Source organism: Corvus kubaryi, unplaced genomic scaffold, assembly GCF_017639235.1.
Source record: "Corvus kubaryi isolate FWS band 111438036 unplaced genomic scaffold, C.kubaryi_AGA036_p1.0 37334, whole genome shotgun sequence".
NCBI lineage: Eukaryota > Metazoa > Chordata > Aves > Passeriformes > Corvidae > Corvus > Corvus kubaryi.
The window spans coordinates 13,494,407-13,503,113 of record NW_024581108.1 but is presented as its reverse complement, the minus strand read 5'-3'; the positions used below and the strand labels follow the sequence as shown (position 1 = coordinate 13,503,113).

The window sequence follows — 8,707 nt, the reverse complement described above, 5'->3', positions numbered from 1 at the left end:
ATTACGTGTGGTTAATTTGGCTGAGAATAGACACAATCAAACTAGACATCAATGTCTTAAAAGCCACTCATGGGATAAACAACAGCTTCTTGCTTTAAGACACTTAATTTTTGCCATCAAATTAATATTTTATTATTCCTTAGAGCCCCTGACATGGCCTTTATGGTTTTAATACGTGCAGCACACCATATACACAAATTCTAAATAGTGTCTTGTAAGTCCATTGAGAAAAGGTGCTGGAACTAAATATTTTAGTTTCCAGCAGAAGTAGTTAACTGTGCATAATGTTGTAGTAGTTTATTTTAAGTGAAACTGAGCAAGAGAATAAAAGTATAAACAAATACAATTTCTGAATTGCTTGTCTATAACATTGGTTTCTGTTGTCATCTCTAAATATCTTGTTTAAAGCTGTTGATTGAATATCCTGCTGGTAAGTATAAATTTTATAGCCTAAACCATCCCATATTTCATACAAAAGACTTCATAAAGGAGACAGATTTATAATTTTTTTCACTGATCTCAAAATTATCAATTACTTTTCATATAAATTTTTGCATCATTTACTGAGAAGGTATTTGTGGTTTTATAGACCCTTTCTTTTTTCATCAGTCATTCAGAAGTAAAAGATTTATGAAGTCAAATGTTTTTTATCATGCTCTGATTCATACAAGCATGCTGGTTAAAATTGGTGATGCTTCAGACAAAATAAATGTTCACAGTAATGAATTTATACTTTTTAATAATGCAGAAGAGGTGAATTAAGAAATAGGGTGGCATGAATACATAGAAAAAGGCAGATTAATGTGGGCCAACATTTTCAAAAAGGACTTTCATGAATTAATTATAACTTCTCATTTGTTTAATACCTGGGTATTTTTTATGGATTATTGTAAGTATTGGGAAAAAAACCCCAACTCCTGCCACATTTTGAGCCATGAAACATCAAACAAGGAGAAAGGTAATAAATTGTTTGTCAGAAATGGCTAGAACAGTTGTGGCTAGAACACATCAATAGTAACTCACAAAAGGAGACTCAAAATTCTTTCATATTTAGTACAAATCAGGGACCACATAATTAGCAACTTGTAAACACTGCAGGATTAGAAATGCTCTTAACCTAAGTTTATGCACATTTTGGGAAGTTTTCTGCACAGCTCCCAAGGCATGTGCACTGATATGGGTACACTGTGAAGGATTTAGTCAGGTGGGTTTTAATAACACAAATGGGATTCCTTTATGCCTCTGTAATATGTGCTTCTGTAATAATAAGCCTTTAACTAGAATTTACATGGGTCCATTTCTGTCTGGCTCCCAAGAGGTGTGCAAGGACTGTTCACAGCTTTGTACTAATATGCTTTACGCAGATCATTTTACATTAATGTGGAAGTGTACATTTTTTACAGAACACATGACAGGTAGACAGTATAGTTCCCTGTCAAAAATATGCCACAAAAAGGCAGCTACCAGTCGTAGTGGTCATTAGCAAAAACCTGGATTAAACTCCATATGGACAAAATCTGATTATCGAGACAACTTTCTACAAATGATGAGCAGACTGATTATAGAAAAGCACAGAGGATTACAGGAGAATGACCATATCAGAGTAAAAAAGAGCAGAGTTAGAGAGCTTAATCTGAGCAGAGTGGAACACGCCAACTGCAGCCAAGTAGGGTATGATGGCTCCATCGGAGCATAACAAAGTAGGCCAATAGTTTTGGCAGTGGGAAAAGGAGCGTGAGCCAAGTCTATCAGGAGGAAAAGAAGAGCTGAGAAGAACTGTTCCTTTGATGAGGAGTGGAATGAGCCAGCCTTTTTTAAAGAGAGAATCAGACCATACTCAGCAGAGGAGAGGATTGTATAGCAACAGCACTTAAAAAGCCTGAAATCATTATTACTTGATTGGAAAGAACCATAAGTATTATGCCAGAAGAAGCAGCTTTAGGTTGGAAACAGAGTCAAACCCCATGAAGTACTCCATGTAAAATAGCTCGACATGCAGGCAGACTGCTAACGAGAAAGTGGGTGAAGGCATGGCTTACTGAGCTTGTGGGAATGTGCGTTGATCGATGCTACTGACACCAAGATCAGTGATTCAACAAGGGTCTCTCATGGTATTTGCTTTCCATCCATATTTCTGCCATCTCCTCTGCCTTCCAATGGTACATTGAGGAGAGAGGTAATCACAGAATTTTTGTGGAATGATTTTGAGAGAAATGCAGTCTAGTAATTCTTTCCATTCATTGCAAAGTATGATGCAAAAGCGAAGTGAGGGGATTGCTCTAACTGTTCAGTCACAGACAAATGGAACCAAGCAGTAAAAGTCTAAAGTATTTTTTTCATGTATGTTAAAGCAAATATTTTCCATTTTATACCTCAGAAGCTTGCATTGAAGCAACAGTTAACTCTTTCCTTTAAATGATGAATTGTAAATCTGGGACAAGCAGATTTCTCTGAATAGGTGTTGGGGAAATGCGTCATGCTTCCTGTAAGAGAGCAATGATCCATGTAACAACCGTCTTTGTGCTTTAGTTTAATTATCTTTTATTTTCCTTTCACTCTTCCAATGATGATCTTCAGGTTAGAAGACAACAAGCAGTTCATAAAGCCATGATGAAGCATGGCCCAGAGCTGTCAGTGACATCCTCAATGTATGTGTATTGGTCATTGTGGCCAGAAGTCCACTGGAGTATCTTATCAATGCAAACTAGAAGTTTGGAACTTTGAGTTTAATTTTTAAAAAACAAAAACATAATAATAACCGTATGTTATTACCATTTGTTAATTTTTTTTTTTTTTTTTTTTAGCTTGCACTTTATTCTGGGTAAAGAATTGCCTTGCAAATCCCTCTGGAATGATAAATGGTGGATGTTTTCCTACTTCTTCCTCTCCCAAAGCTCAATGCATGGCTGTGGTAATGATTAATCCTTGAGTATTCATTAGCTTTTCTGTATAATCCTGATCTAGGAATGACAGTAAGGAGGATTCCTTATAATAGAGTGATGTAATACTCTGGGAAATTAGACACTGAGAGTTCCAGTACAATAGTGTTACATTAAAGAGAGATAATCACAAGAGGAAAAAGTCTTACAGTGTCACAGCATGCCTATGAAAGTCTCTGGGTTATAGAATCAAAGAGTTTTCTACAACGCCCTGTCCATGTCAAGCTTTAATAAGGCATCTCATCATGACATTTGAAAAACCAGACTGAGTTTGCATTATTGTAGTAGCTTCAAGCCAGAACTGCAAATCCTGGTTGTGTCAGATAACCCCTGTAAAAAAAAAAAAAAAAAAAAAAAATTAAAAGGAAAGGTCTCCTTTAATTCTCCAGGGACTGTCTATTATACACAAATCACTTTCAAGAAATGAGCTACAATTTGTGGTAAATTAACATTCCTGAAAGTGGATAGGAGCTGAATTTCTGCCAGAGAGTGAAGCTGCCCTAGAGACTTACATGTGATGCTAAACTGGAGCATCCAGGCAGCCATCTGATGAGGATTCATTTTGACCCATGTGTAAAAATAACAGTGAAGCCATAACAAAAGTCTCAAAAATTTATGTGTGAAAGCCTGTATGAAAAAAGCCCAACAAGCCTCAACTATGTGCAGCAATTAGTAATATAAAAGATGCAAAATAATTGAAATATCACTTCATATAATTTTTAATAGAAAATAAGCAAGCAAGGAGCACTGGCAGTAAAGCAAGAAAGATGATAATATGTACAATGCCCTTATGCTATCTCAGTTTAAGTCTAGCCTGAAAACTTTTCTATCTGCATCAACTATTTAGGTTTAGCTTCCTCTTTCCCCATTTTATAAAATACTTTGAACTGCCTGCTTGATGTTAAAAGCAGCATATAAATTGAAATGCTATTATGCTTCAGAGCAGATAAAGATATTGCAAATGCAAGGAAAAACTTTCAAATGAGACACACAATGGCTGGAAATGCAAACCAGATTAATCCAAGAAGTTTTGGGGGTTTAGTTCTGCCAGAGGAAAAGAGAAGTCAAGGGTGATGCTCTAAAGAATAGAGGAAGGGATATGAAACAAAATCATAGAGGATAGTAAACTAGCTGAATAACAAATGAAAGAACACACTGTCAGATGAGTCCAAGAGACCAGGCAGAAAGCCAGCAAATATGGTTGCAATATTAAAAGAAGTCATGAAAATCATCAAGAAAATTATAGACATATTAAATGTCTGTATGTGGGGAGGGAAGGGGCAAAAGCTAGTGGCACAGAGAGAGAGTTGTTGGATGGTTATATTTTACAGCACATGCAGAACACTCAGGGTTTGTCACAGTTCACACACGGCAGTAATGAGGGCATCCTAAATGTTAGATAAAATCTGGCCATGTTCAACTCACTGTGAGATTTGACATTGATTCTAACAGACCCAAGATTTCCTTCATTAAAGGAGGACTCTAATACCCGCCTCAATGAGGTAAGAAAAAGAAATATTTCATTTTGTAGAGGGCAAACTTGGACTCCAGTAGCCAAAAGGTCATATTCTTTTAAGCTTTGTTGCCCCTGTGAGGTCTAGGGACTTTGATTTTTAACAGCCATGTGCCTAGTGTGTAGAATAAGATCTCAAGATTTAAGTGTTCAGCTTTACACTACGATATTCAGGTGGAATTAGTTAGGTAACAAATCAAGAGCACTGTCTTGAACTAAGCCAACAGGAGTAATCTTACACTACACATTGAAAAAAACTTGGGCTTCCCCAGACATGCCTAGTCAAAAAGCCCAGTTAATGATTTGGGGGTTTTTTAGCAAAAACTCTAACTGAGAAATAACTGTCTAATTAGCTCAGGCGTGGCACAACACAAACACAGTCACACAGTATTGTTTCAGATCAGAAGGTTCTCATAGTTCACCAGAAGAAATGCCAGAGGACACATTCATCATCCCCAGCACACAGATGAGGAATATCTTAGGAAATACAAAGTAAAGCAATCTGTAACCCAACCCTTCCAACTCCAGATAAGAGGAAACAACTCCTAGGCATAAGCATTTGTTTGTATTCCTTGAATGAATTGTGCATGATTTTTTCTCTTTAAAGAGATGTTGGAGGACTTGTTGAATTCATATTAAACAATTCTTGACAAAAAACCCTCTGAAATAAATACTGGCAGTACAACCTGGAATACTTACCCCTTTTCAGAGCTGAATGCCCTGCTAAAATTGAGAGCCACGTACTATCTTTCATTCTTCCTGCTGATGAAGCTACTCTTGCTTAATCTGCTGGTTTTATTATTTGTTATCATACAATGTTATCTAGAAAGAAGGTGTATTTTAATTTCAGAAAGTCTGGTGACTCACTCGTGATGATTATGGCTTGTAAACCTCCTGATGTGTGGAAATGAACAGTTCCCAGGAAGTTAAGTGCATCCTTGTCTAGTTTTTGGTTTCTGATGGTGCTTAGAGAGATTTCCCACCTACAAGAGCTGTCCAAAGAACGTGCACAATGCATATCTGTATACACTAAAAGATGTCCCAGGTAGGAAAAAAAAGAAGCTTTTATGTACTTTTTTGGCATATAAAACCAGAAATCAAAAGGGGATTTAAGGATTATTGGACCCTAAACCTGAACTAAGTCTCGTTTTCAGTGAGTAAGGCATATATAAACATTCACTTTGCAACTGGTTGGAACATCAAAGTGCCCCAGCCCCTAGACTCTGTCTTCAGCCAGCTGGAAGTTCACTCTGCTTTCCCTAAACCAAGGATTACATAAGCACTCTATTTCATCCAAGATCACCAAAGCTTCGGCTGCTGAAACCGTAGCAAAAAACTCACCAAACTTTGCCTGAAAATAAAGGAGAAGTAACAAGGTCAGTCCCATTACCTGAGCTGCAGCTGCAAGGCTGTAGCTGTAGCTGGATGCAGGAGGGATTTCTCTGCATGCCTCAAACTTCTTGGACCTATTCCTACAAAGTGTGCTTTTGATCTCTCAGATCTCCCAAAGTTTTTGATTAATGAACTAACCCTCCATCTTCCTTGCTGCTGGGACTTTCCTCATGACTATTTGTCCTAGAGTCTGGCAGTCTTTCCCTAGGCAGCTTGTGCATGAATTATTACAATGTTCCTAATGCAAGGATCAACAAAACACCCTGTCTTATTAAAAACAAGACTTTCAAAATTATTATTTATGTATAGAGTTGCCTACTAAGATGTTGGTTTTAGTTACAGTGTTTGCTATATTTCATACACTCCAATTTCTGTTTCTGTATCAGCCAGGGACCTCTCTTGGAACCTTTGTAAGAAGGAAATTCAAATAGCAAGCAAAACTATGTATTCCAAATAATTTTGGAGTTGTTGAGAGCTTACAGTTTTAAGGTTGAATATCCGTACACCAGATTAGAGTTAAGTATCACGCTGGAACCAAAAATACCTTTTTTGTCCCCTACTGGGAAAAAAACCCCAATTCTATTATTGGCCTAAGTTTCTGACTTAGATTTACGTAAAATTAAGTTGGATGCATGTTTTCACATTTCTAATTGTTTCTTCACCTTTAACTACTATAATTAGAGCTGTATTACAGATGAGGGAGATAAAAAGGTTAAGTACCAACACATTAAAAATAAAAAAAAACCCTGTTCAAAACACGTCTCAAATATGTAGAGCACAGGTTACATAAAAGTAAGTGGTATAAAAGTTTTAATTATGTTAACATTGGCCAGACTGTATCATTCACCTTGAACTGAACCATTCAAATCTTGCATTCTGACTCTGACAGTGGGTGAGCAAGGGTCAATGCACATATAACATACAAATACCCAGTCAATCAGCTGTATTCACCAAGTAATTATGTAAGGTGTTTCATCATCTCTGCCTCCTCATATCTCTGCTTATGAGCTGAGTCTGGGAGTTGCCCTCACCATCTGCACCACAGCTGCAGCCTGCCCTTGCAGTGCAGTGACCAAGTGCAACCTCCCCTGCAAAGGGGAAATCTCCAGGGCAGTCTGGGGGGTCTCTCTTTTTAAGAATGTCCCCAGTTGCTGCCTGAAAAGACAAAGAGAGAGAGATAAAACTAGAATAATATAAGGCTGATGATCATAATCAATGCTCAGTTCTCCTCGAAATTCAAGTAGTTAGATATAGAATTTGCTCTTTTTCTCCTATAGAGAATCATACAGCTCCAATGTGATAAAAAGGTATTATTATGGAAAAGCAGTTAAACAAAACAATGTATTTTATTGTCATAAAATCACAATATAACCCATAAAAGATTAATATTTTTAAGCATAAGTGTCTGTGAAATACATAAAGTAGCTGAAAGAAATGCTTTATTGGGATGTGATAGCCATTCATTGAATAGGTTATCAGCTTAATACATCAAAGCAAGGCAAGTTTCCTGTGAACAAGATTTGGGTTTACTGATCCTAAAGCACCTATGACATTAGGAAACAAAATCTGAAGAAAAAAAGCACTCTACTTTTTTTGTAAAATATATCCTACCATTTTATGTACAGAAAAAGACATAGATATTAAAAAGTTACAGAAAACCAAAAAACCAACCCAAACAAACAACACAAGAGCAGAACAGACAAATGCATATTTAAAAAATAAAGGTAATAATATTAGATAAACATAGAAGATTACATGGTCTACTGCATGCTGGAGAGTCCTTTTCAGCAACTAACAATGTTGTTATGTATAATTCCCAGTTCTGCCTTTAAATATTTACATCACTGTTTTTACTAACCCTTCTACTGTTAAAAGCTCTGCTGATCTGAATGGTGGTAAGGATTCAAGATTAGCAAGATTTGGGTTGGTTGAGGAACAAATTACTTGCAGCATCTAGTTAGAAATTGCTTCTCCATTGCCTTTATATTCTCCTTTCTTTTTTTTTTCACTAATAAATGGCTCACAAACAGTGGCTATATTAGACAACAGTGATTAGGCCTAAACAATTTTTTAAAAGGAATCCATTAAAACCCCTTTTTGTCGCCCTTATCTTTATTGTGGGCCGTTTAGAGACTCCATCATGAAGACCTGTGAAAGCTATAAAGCCTGTATTCTAGGAAAATATATACAAGCATGAGAATAATTTGAACATTGTGTATATAAGCAATCAGTCCTTCTAAGACCAAGCCATAAATTTGCACAACTAAGAATTTGCTAGGGTCTATAAACTGGTATAGTCCTGTAGTCTAATACAAATGTGCTTTTTCAATTTTGTGTAGTTCAGACTGAAAAGAATTGCTTAAAAATCACATATTTGAACAAAAAGACATTAAATTAGAATCTTTCACTGAAAAGCATTATTGCTAGAAAAGAATGTAATAAATCCAGAACAAGTTTCATCTGAAGAAAAATTAAAAGAAAGAAAAATATTTACAGAGAATTTTGGACCTGATTTGCAATAGGAAACATGTTTTTTACAGAATGAAAATTAGTTTTGTCTCATATGGAAAGTATATAGCTGTCCTTGTCCTTCAGCCTCTTCACTCCTTGCATCGTGCAGCACTTTTTTGGGGTTGTTCTAGCATTTGGGAATTCCAAAATTCTCTAGCATTCCCTCTTCATGCCTCCCAATTCCTCCAATTCAGCAAACAGCTGTGGAAGAACAGAGGACACATAACACGCTTTTACTATTGAAAACAATTAAATAAAGTATTAACATTTGCACTCCTTTATCAGTAGTCACGCTTTTACTATTGAAAACAATTAAATAAAGTATTAACATTTGCACTCCTTTATCAGTAGT

General features: G+C 36.3%; 1 long non-coding RNA gene across 1 annotated transcript in view; it reads right to left on the bottom strand.

The window, feature by feature from the left end:
• Positions 1-2,782: 2,782 nt before the first annotated feature.
• LOC121665726 overlaps positions 2,783-8,707 on the bottom strand; it is a 64,338-nt gene continuing 58,413 nt past the window's right edge. The window contains exon 4 of the long non-coding RNA XR_006016472.1: positions 2,783-3,269. This is a non-coding gene — a long non-coding RNA (uncharacterized LOC121665726). The remainder of the gene's footprint in view (positions 3,270-8,707) is intronic.